Below are 10,781 nucleotides of genomic sequence, written 5' to 3'. Positions count from 1 at the left end.
GTGACCGAACCACGTTATATTGTTTCGTTTTTTGTTTTTCTGTTTCTGCATGTTGTTTAAATCGTTTGTGTATTAAACGAGCTTGCTTTTAGGCTTAAATATTGTTTTGTTTATTGTTTTTCTGTTTCTGCGTGTTGTTTAAATCGTTTGTGTATTAAACGAGCTTACTTTTAGGCTCGTTTAAGCTCGGCTTGATCAAGCTTTTTCACGAGCTGATCTCGAGCAGCTCAGCTCGTTTGTGTGTTGGTTTCTGCTGCGCTGCTTGGTATTTTACGAATCGAAGTCGTTATCGTTGAGATTTCTTGGAAATCTGTTATGGATTTCGATTTATAATTAATTTGGTTAATTTTGTGAGCTAGATAAACCTGTTTACTTTTAGGCTCGTTTAAGCTTGGCTTGATCAAGCTCTTTCACGAGCCGATCTCAAGTAGCTTCGAGCAGCTCAGCTCGTTTGGGTGTTGGTTTCAGCTGCGCTGCTTGATATTTTACGAATCAAAGTCGTTATCGTTGAGATTTCTTGGAAATCTGTTACAGATTTCGATTTATAATTAATATGGTAAATTTTGTGAGCTAGATGTTAATGTTTCTGTTTTGAATCTGGAAACTATACTGATGCATATTGTGGATTATTATTATTTTTATTATTATAATTATTTTTAATCACTGTGATCTCTGTTTTTAAATATTTAATGAAATATGAGTCTGCGTAGGATATTGTCGTGTTCTTTATTTTTTCTGTTTCCGCGTGTTTAAATAGTTTGTGTATTGTGTGTTGGTTTCGTGGCGCCTCTTGGTACCTAACGAATCGAAGCCGTTATCGTTTGTGACGTATTCGGATCTGTAATTAATTTTGGCTAATTTTGTGAGTTAGATGTTAATTGTGGTAGGATTATGACGGTTTATTATTCTATAAATACTTTCGTTGTAGACCCTAGCTGCAGCAGTGGACGTAGGTGACTGAACCATGTTATATTGTCGTGTTCTTTATTTTTCTGTTTCCGTGTGTTTGTGCTTAAATTGTTTGTGTATCGGGTGTTGGTTTTCGTGGCGCCGCTTGGTACCTAATGAATCGAAGCCGTTACCGTTTGTGACGTATTCGGATTTATAATTAATTTGGTAAAATTTGTGAGCCAGATGTTAATACTTCTGTTTTGAATCTGGAAACTATAATTAATTTGGTTAATTTTGTGAGCTTGATGCATATTGTGAACGATTAATCAATCACTGTGATTTCTGTCCTTCAATATTTAATGAGTTATGAGTCCACATAGGATATTAAAATATGAAAAGAAATGATAAATCTGGAGGATGTATTGAATTCATCGCTGATTTTGCTAACTTTTAAGAAATAAAACATGTGAGTACCTAGAGGCAAGAGAGGAGGCGAGGATAGTAGCGTTGACTGAAATTGTGGTCAACCCAGCTTGTTGACTGCTGATCTGGTATTAGCGGTACTCACTGGCCCACATTTTTTAGATTGTACACACTTTGACTTCATCACCCTGCACAGGAAAACAGACCCATCACTCTCTAGAATATTGCATCACTTGTAATTATTTTAGAAATATAATTAAAAAACTGTATTTGAATTATCTGTTAACTCAGTAGCTGAAGATTTTTTTTAATTTCTGTATTACAGTGTGTATAAGTTCAAATATTACTATTGTTACACAGGAATGTTAATTCTAAAATTCAACTAACCTTGTTCGTTTGGATTGTCTAATTGTTAAATATTTTTCAGTCACTATCACATGCTTCCTATTAAACAATACTCAAAATTGGTAACCTTGACCATGGTTAATACATGTTCTATATTTTGTGCTTATTAAGTGAGATTTTGGGAATTTATTTTAATCAATTTAAGTAAGACCATTGTTAAACCGAAAGTTAGATATGATTTCTGGACGAAAGAAATATAGAGTTTATATGAAAATACCGGAGACAAGAAACTTTATGAAAAAACTAACAGTATACTTTTTTTTTTGAAGAAAAAAACTGTTAGTAAGAAAATTTATGTTTACTAGCTATTTAATTAATTGAGACATCACACACATCAAGTGCTTGTTAAATTTCGTAATATATTGGTATAAAACACATGTATATATTACTATCATTCTTTGTTACAATGCAGATATATTAAATCCCAGAACATCTCAAGCACTCTTCCGTCCGAGTTTTCCAAGCTTCGGTACCTTCGAGTTTTGTAAGAAAAATATCCCGGCATAATAAGATATTACGCTATAGATTTCTTTTTCAATTTTTTTCTTTTTAAGCAATGATCATAGTGATATGATAATCATGTTTTTTTAATGTAGGGATCTCAGTCGTAACTACATCAATGGAACCATTCCTTCTGAATGGGCTACTATGCAATTGTACAACCTGTATGGACAGATTATCACTCTCATTGCCAGTTTTTTGCTTGCAAGAATACCTATTTGACTGTGATATTTTTACTGTGTATATATGCAGTTCTCTCATGGGAAACCGCTTATCTGGGCCGTTTCCAAAAGTTCTTACCAGAATGACCACCCTCCAAGAGTTGTAAGCCACATCACTACTTCTTTTGTCCTTGAATAAAAAATAGTAAAAACGAAGTAAGATGACACACATTTACACTCAATTTTGATGCTTAATAGCTACTTGAATTTTGTAGGAGCTTAGAAGGAAATCGCTTTTCAGGACCCATACACCCAGGGATTGCAAACCTGAAAGATTTGCAGAAACTGTAATTATTTTCACCTTTTTCCTTATATTTTTTTTCTTGAAAATATATTCATGATCATGTAAAACTTTGTATTCCCAGAGTTATAACTTCAAATGATTTTACCGGAGAGCTGCCTGCTGCACTTGGAAAACTTACCAACTTGACTGATCTGTGAGTATGATAAATCATATAAACTTGAATGATAATCCATATATGTTTGGCATATCTTTAACTTACGTGTTTTTTAAAAATTTTTAGGAGAATAAGTGACAATAATTTCACTGGAAAGATACCAAGCTTCATTAGTCAGTGGACACAGATTGCGAAATTGTAAGAGAATATTTTTTGCATGTATTTGTAAAGTTCCCATCATGCTAGGGGTATATTAATCACTGGGGTGGATATTATGACCCGTTTACGTATGAATGGGTGGATGCGGGTTCTCTCTTACCTCTAATGGGTCAAACAGGTAAAATAACAAAGGCCTGCGAAAAAGGTAACAAGTCAAAAGTTGTCCAAAGTGTATTTTTGCATAAACCTTTCAGATTATTAAATTCATAACTTTAATAAAAAAGGTAAATTTTATTAACGAGGTTGTTTTTTGGACAGAAAGTGTTTTGGTTCAACCATTAATGGTCAGATGCATTAATCGAATCACTTATAATCCACCTCTATTTGATTTTTAAGACATTAATATTTGGTTTATTTTGCAGGCATATGCAAGGTTGTTCTCTTGAGGGGCCAATTCCTTCTAATATCTCTGTCTTAACACAACTAAATGATCTGTATGCATGCTTTATTTATCTTTCAAGCTTTTTTTGGTTGTATTTGTTCCATTGAGGTGACAGAATATACAAAGTGATTTACATTATTTTTCTTGTTACAGGAGAATCAGTGACTTAGTTTCCCATCAGTGCAGAAAATGAAACTGAATAAATTGTGAGCATTTATATTTGTATGATGATTCCTTATTTTAGCATCCAAGTGAAGATATTAATTACAATATGTAAATTTACAGGGTACTTAGAAATTGTTTGATCCATGGGAAAATCCCTGACTATATAGGGAATATGCTTTCTCTGAAAACTATGTAAGCAATTTATCATGTATTGGATATATTTGGTACTTTTTAAATTTACATTTTCTTGGAATTTATTTTGGATCTACTTTTATTGATGTAGAGACCTCAGTTTCAACAACTTGACTGGCCAGATCCCGCCATCTTTTGCCCAACTAGGAAAAACATATCACATGTATGGGAATTGTCCTGAACAATATTATCTTGTCTTCTTGTAACTACGATAAATTTCTAAGGGTAACCACTATTTAATAGTTATTTGACAGCAAATAATCTTACTGGACCTATGCCTGCATGGATCTTCCCAAGTACCAAGGACGTGTAAGGATAATCTGGCCCTAATAGTTATCATTTCACTACATGTTTATACAATCGAATGATCAGAAATGAAATTTTAGTGGTGTGTTATGTTTATATGTTTACATGCTTTTACAGGGATGTTTCTTATAACCAATTTACCTGGGATTCTTCTGCTCCAAATGCATGTGAACGAGGGACAGTGTAAGTTTATTTTCTATTTTCATATATATAAGCTGGATTTGTGCATGGTTTTATGCTATAACCAAACCTGTCATTACTTGACTCAGAAACGTGGTGGAGAGCTATTCTTCGACCACAAATAAACAGTAAGACACATGACCCTATATATATTTAAGGTCACACTATTACGCTGGTCATTGTGAAAGCATCATAACTTGAGCCTAACTGGGCCTAGGTCCAGGCCCGGTCCTAAATAGTTGCTAAAGCCTGGTCCTTCACATAAAAAGGAGTGATTTGGGCCTCGCTGTCCCAATCGGTTCTGATTTTTTACTATGTTTTCATCTTATATATTATTAAATAGTAAAATACAGTTAAAACTAGGTTTTTAAGTTACAGAAAATAAAGCTATTTGCATGTAGAATTAAATTATATATATTTTTAATTGGTTTAATGAAGCATGAAAATATACAATTCACATTTTACCAGATGTAGAAACAGTTTCAGTATATAAAAGTTATTGTCCATGATACTGTTTAGGTTTCTCCCGAAAAGATTGTGTTCTTTCAATATTCAGATAGTAATAATTCACACCTTTTCCCATTATACCCTTAATTACCTATAAAAAATTCAAGTTTCTTTTAAATGCAAAGGTAACATTCTATCTAAAAACTACATTAATTACACACATCTTAAATTGAGATTTTTACTTTGTGTGTGGACAATTATTTTGGGATGGAGAGAGTTTACATGACATGGAAAAACAATATATACCACCTCAAGGGACCAGGTAGTTAGCACCAGAAACACTGGCCTAACCGGGCCTAAGAGAGGTACAGAACCGGGCCTAACTTGGTATTAAAGGTGGGCCCAGGACCGGCCGGGAGCTCACACAAATCACATCGAGCTATATGTATCCATCAAAACTACGTAGTGATTTCTTTGTCTTGTATTTCTTATACAGAAACAATATTCCTCCATGCCTCATGAAAGATTTCCCATGTACTAAATCGATTAAACAGCGTAAGTAAAGATATTTACGTCAATACATACATATCAACCCTCACCTCATGTCTTCATTAAATGACATTTTTGCATCAGAAATCCATTCTCTATACATCAATTGTGGGGGCAAAGAAGTAAACATCAACAACACCATCAAATACGAATCCGATACAGAAAGCAAAGGCGCCTCAACGTTTTACTATGATAGAAATTGGGCATTTAGCAGCACAGGGAACTTCTTAGATGATGACCATGATTCTGATGTTTATATTCTTTCCAACACATCTAGGCTCCGTAATGTTCCCAGAAATGAGACAGAATTGTACACGTCAGCACGCACCACTGCTATATCTCTTACTTATTATGGATTGTGCCTTATGAACGGGAACTATACGGTTAAACTCCACTTTGCAGAGATTGTTTTCACCCAAGATAACACATTTAACAGTCTCGGGAAGCGTGTATTCGATGTTTACGTGCAGGTAAGTCTACTTTTGAATATTGCATACATTTGTAACAAACCTGTTTCAAAACGTTTGTTTTAAGGTTACCTCAGCCAGTTATTAGGCTTCACTTCAAGGAAAAAAAGTCAACATGGCCAAAGTTTAACAATTTCTAAGTATTTCAATGCAGGGAGAGTTGAAACTAAAGGATTTTGATATAGTACAAGAGGCTGGAGGTACGGGGAAGCCTGTTATAAAGAGTTACATGGTTGATGTGAAGAACAATACACTCAAAATTCAACTTTTCTGGGCTGGAAAAGGCACTATTGGAATTCCTCTTAGAGGAAGTTATGGTCCGCTTATATCAGTTGAACCGAGTAAGTATTTTCCCATATCTGATTTTCACCAATCTTTTATTTTTAAGATTAAAGATTGCATAAACCAACCCAACAAAAAGATGAATAGAATTGTATGCTTTGACTTTTGAAGTCAAAGTTGGCATTCTGAAGTTGGCTTACAATGTTATAATGTCGCTCATTGTCCATTCATCACCTTGTTTATACAGATTTCAAGCCACCAGATTTTAGAAAAAAGATTGATCTTCGTTTAGTAGTCGCGGCGGCTGCTGGACTGTTTTGTGTGTTTTTAATCATTTTTATCTTGTGGAGAAAAGGCTACATTATGGGGAAAAATGCAGCAGATAAAGGTGTGCATATTTTGTTATCTTCTAAATTCTGATTACTTAAGAGTGGGTTGCTCTTATTTCGAATGAGTCGCATCAAAAGCTTGATACACACTCTCCTAAGCCGTTTATTCAAAGATTTAAATAACTATTGCAATAAAGTAACAGTTAAACACATTTATAGACTTCTAAGAAATGGACATATAACTGTCAACAGCGAGTCAATCCAACCCGTTACGCAACCGACCTATATTCCCATCTCTAGTTCTGTCTTCTAACGATTACATATTGCAGCAACTAATCACAAGACTTATTGTTTAACAGAGCTTAAAGGTCTAGATCTACAAACAGGAATATTCACTCTAAGGCAGATTAAAGCAGCAACCAACAACTTTGATCCATCAAACAAGCTTGGAGAAGGTGGTTTTGGTGCAGTTTACAAGGTAATATTATCATGTTAAACTTTCAGTTGATCAAACACAAGTACAAAAACACAGCATTATATATTCTTGTGTTACTAAAAACCATATTTTATGTAGGGTCGATTGTTGGACGGGACAATAATTGCTGTGAAACAACTATCATCAAAGTCAAAACAAGGCACCCGTGAATTTGTCAATGAGATTGGCATGATTTCAGCACTACAACACCCAAATCTTGTCAGACTTTATGGATGCTGTGTTGAAGGGAACCAGTTGTCTTTAATATATGAGTACATGGAGAATAACTGCGTATCTCGTGCTATTTTCGGTAAGCTTAAAAGTATTAATTAGCAGAGATGCTATGGACGGGTTGGGGTAACGGGCTGGGGTAACGGGTAGGAGTGTAAACGAGCTGAGCGAGATCGTGCTCGACTAGGCTTGAGCTCAGCTCATTTCTAGCCCTATATTTAATATTCTAGCTCCGTTCTGCTTTTATTTATTAATATATATATGTATGTATGTATGTATGTATGTATGTATGTATGTATGTTTTTATTTAATTTATATATACAACAATAATATTTATATATAACACAATATATATTATTTAGTTCATTTGAACATGATTTTAATTTGAAGCTCCAGCTCGGGCTCGTTTATAATAAGCTTATTTTTAGGTGCGAAGTCATTGAAGCTCGGGTTGATTCGAGCTTTCAGCGAGCCGATATCTGTTACGGACTGAAACCATTTGGTTTGCTCACGAGCAGCTTGGCTCGCTTACCCCATAGTAATGGGTAAAGAAATGGGACGAAAATCAGAACATGTATTTTTTAGTACAGGTGAAAATGGGGCCAGGTTGACCAACAAAAACTTTTTTGTTCATTTTTAGTTATCTTTTTTGCAACTAAAGAGTATTCTTACAAAATCTTTTCACCTGTTTGACCCGATCCCCTTTTATCCCAATCTTTTATTTGACCCATTTGAGATAAAACACAATCCAAATAAATCAATTCCAAAATAAATGGGTTGAAATTTTCAACTCTATAACAATCATCAAAATTTATTTGGAAAAAGAAACATATTGATCACACTAATGTAAAATATCCAACGGCTGTGATTAAATCCTACAGGACGAGACAAAGTGTCGAAAGCAAAACTGACATGGCCTGTGAGGTTGAAGATATGCATAGGGATAGCCCGAGGTTTGCTTTACCTTCATGAAGAATCACAACTAAAAATTGTGCATAGAGATATCAAGACTAGCAATGTTTTGCTTGATAAAAATCTCAATGCAAAAATATCTGATTTCGGTTTAGCAAAGCTCAATGATGACTGGAATACACACATCAGCACTCGTATTGCGTGAACAATGTATGTTCTCTAATTTTACATATGCATACTTGCCAAAACTGGTTCGGATTGAAATGGACAATTTTTTAGTTCTATTCAAAACAAAGCGGGTCGAGTTAAGTTTATCCGCAAACACTTTTTTCTCCATTATGATTGCAAAAAAGGAATATTCTTATAAAAAAATATCTAAATCTTTGAATAAAAACTGTTTAGGAGGTTTTATGTATTAAAACAGAGTTTGGGGGACTTTCAACTCGTATGACCCGTTCCTTTTTTAGCTCATATTATTAATTAAGCCTATTTGGGGTGTAAACAAGCTGGGTTAAGCTTTAGCTGAAGCTCGGCCCATTTCAAGCTGTATTTCTAAAGCTCCAACTTGGCTCGTGTATTCAAGCTCAAGTTCAGCTTGGGCTCCGCTGGTTTATTATTTATTAATAATTTATATACATATATAATTATTTTTTGTACATTTCTAATTATAATTTTTATATATGCGTTTAAGTAAAATTGTTATAGACAACATAATATATTATTTAGTTATTTTATATATTTAATAAATAAAATAACAGTTGTATAAATAATAGGATCGTGAGCCAGTGCTAGCTTGATAAGTGAAACTCGGGCTTGGACTTGTTTATTAAATAAGCTTATTTTTAGGACCCGGCTTGTTTAAACTTCGCTTGATTTAAGCTTTTAGCGAGTCAATCTCGAGCAGCTCACAAGCGGTTTGGCTCGTTTACACCCCTGAGCCTACTAGACTTGTTTGAGATAAAACATCGACCAAATCACGTCAATCAACTCACTCATTAGTAAATGGATCTAAATTGCCACCATTATTTTTCGATTACATAATAGTTGACAACCGTGCTTTGGTTCTCATATTTTTTTTGTTTTATTTTAATTTTTGGTTCTTAGAGGTTATATGGCTCCAGAGTATGCCATGCGCGGTTACTTGACTCCGAAGGCAGATGTTTATAGTTTCGGAATCGTGGCACTAGAAATTGTTAGTGGAAAAAGTAACACCAACTACAGGCCAAAAGAAGACTTTGTTTACCTTCTCGATTGGGTAAAATAACTGCCAACCAAAAACCGATATTCTTTGACCCAAAAATTCAACTGTAACACGTGCATTTGTTTTGTAGGCATATGTTTTACAAGAAAGGGGAAGCTTATTAGACCTGGTTGATCCAGACTTAGGGTCAGAATATTCATCCGAGGAAGCAATGACGGTTCTGAACGTGGCCCTTTTATGCACGAATGTATCACCGACACTTAGACCAACAATGTCTCAAGCCTTGAACATGCTAGAGGGTCGAAGCAGTGTTCAAGATTTGCTATCGGACCTGGGGTTTTCAACTATAAACCCCAAGTTTAAGGCCTTAAGAAATCACTTTTGGCAGAATCCTAGTGAAACCCTCACCATGAGTAATGACCCGAGTACCGAGTCCTTGCTCCCTTAACATAGGTATTTGAAAATTGTAGGAAAAACAACTAACAAGCATGCAAATGTGTAATTTATTGTGTATAAGACAATAAGTACTCATTATGTAAGAAGGTGCAAGTAATAAGAGTCAAAACTCATCAAAGGATGATTTAGACTAGCAGAGTAGTTATATAAACATTATGATATTCTCATGCAATCCGAGAACGGGAAACGACTTGTAGATTAGCTTGGAGCACTGGTGGCTAGTGTGTCGGAGAACACGTTATTTATGCTACTAAACTTTGATGATGGGATGCTATTATTGTTAGGTTTTTGACGGCTATTGTGAGTGGCTACTCGAGTTTCAGAGAGCGGGTTGTTTTGTGCTATTAAATTCAAACAAAAACATGTTTTTGCTTGGGGTTTCGATGACTATTGTTAGAAAATGTTATGAATGGACCATTGCGTTGACGAGGGTTTCGGAGGCTAGATTGTTTCTGTAGAGAGGCTGATTCTGGTGAAACCTTTAGCCCCAAAACAAACGACATACAAAGATACTAACCTGAAGCTACAGAAATAGGAATCTACCAATAACAAAAGGAGTACCGCAAAAGTAATATAATAAAATAGTAATAGATGTAACATTGTAAACAACATATGAGCATATAATTGTTTGCCTAAAGTGTAGAAGGATTTAAGCTCCTAAGACAAAGTAAAGATAAAAAAGGTCCTACAGGTCCTTTCGAGATGTGCAACTTGAGCAAATCCTGTCTAATCTGTTTATCTCAAATCAGTTTGGGCCTATCTATACACCTCCCCACTACCGTGATTCCGTGAGTGTGTTCACATATCAACCATCTACAAGTTAACGGGATGATCTGATTATGTGAGTGGCGAATGCAGAAAATTTTTTCACAGAGGTCGGAAAATTTTTGGGGCAGTAATTAGTTGACTATCTCTATATATATTTTTTTCGGTCCGGTTCTGTTGTTTGGGTCAGGTAATCGGTATACAAGTTTTTTTCTCTGGTTCGGTCATTCCAGTCAGGTCAAATCGGGTCGGGTCATATATAGAAAAAGATAATCATACAAAATATCATGTAACCTAAAAAAGTATGTGAAACTTCTTTTGAAGTGCATCGCTAAAATACAAAAATATCTAAAGTTGTTTTCTATTGGTTTTTATTTTTTGAAA

At 34.7% G+C, this 10,781-nt stretch overlaps 1 pseudogene across 1 annotated transcript; it reads left to right on the top strand.

Annotated features, from left to right (window-relative positions):
- Positions 1-2,131: 2,131 nt before the first annotated feature.
- On the top strand, positions 2,132-9,747 carry LOC143605429 (putative LRR receptor-like serine/threonine-protein kinase At1g07650; annotated as a pseudogene). Its single transcript, XR_013148533.1, has 22 exons — positions 2,132-2,203; positions 2,316-2,384; positions 2,473-2,544; positions 2,657-2,728; positions 2,807-2,878; positions 2,966-3,037; positions 3,421-3,492; positions 3,594-3,646; positions 3,726-3,797; positions 3,889-3,960; positions 4,041-4,106; positions 4,221-4,286; positions 4,373-4,411; positions 5,227-5,285; positions 5,364-5,749; positions 5,901-6,087; positions 6,276-6,416; positions 6,717-6,835; positions 6,932-7,142; positions 7,945-8,185; positions 9,080-9,230; positions 9,307-9,747. The product of XR_013148533.1 is annotated as a putative LRR receptor-like serine/threonine-protein kinase At1g07650 (transcript).
- Positions 9,748-10,781: the final 1,034 nt, after the last annotated feature.

Source organism: Bidens hawaiensis, unplaced genomic scaffold, assembly GCF_021521415.1.
Source record: "Bidens hawaiensis isolate Kalapana, Puna unplaced genomic scaffold, B.hawaiensis_p1.1 tig00069339_1, whole genome shotgun sequence".
NCBI classification, from domain to species: Eukaryota; Viridiplantae; Streptophyta; class Magnoliopsida; order Asterales; family Asteraceae; genus Bidens; species Bidens hawaiensis.
The sequence above is the reverse complement of the archived record's forward strand: the minus strand, read 5'-3'. Positions and strand labels throughout refer to the sequence as shown.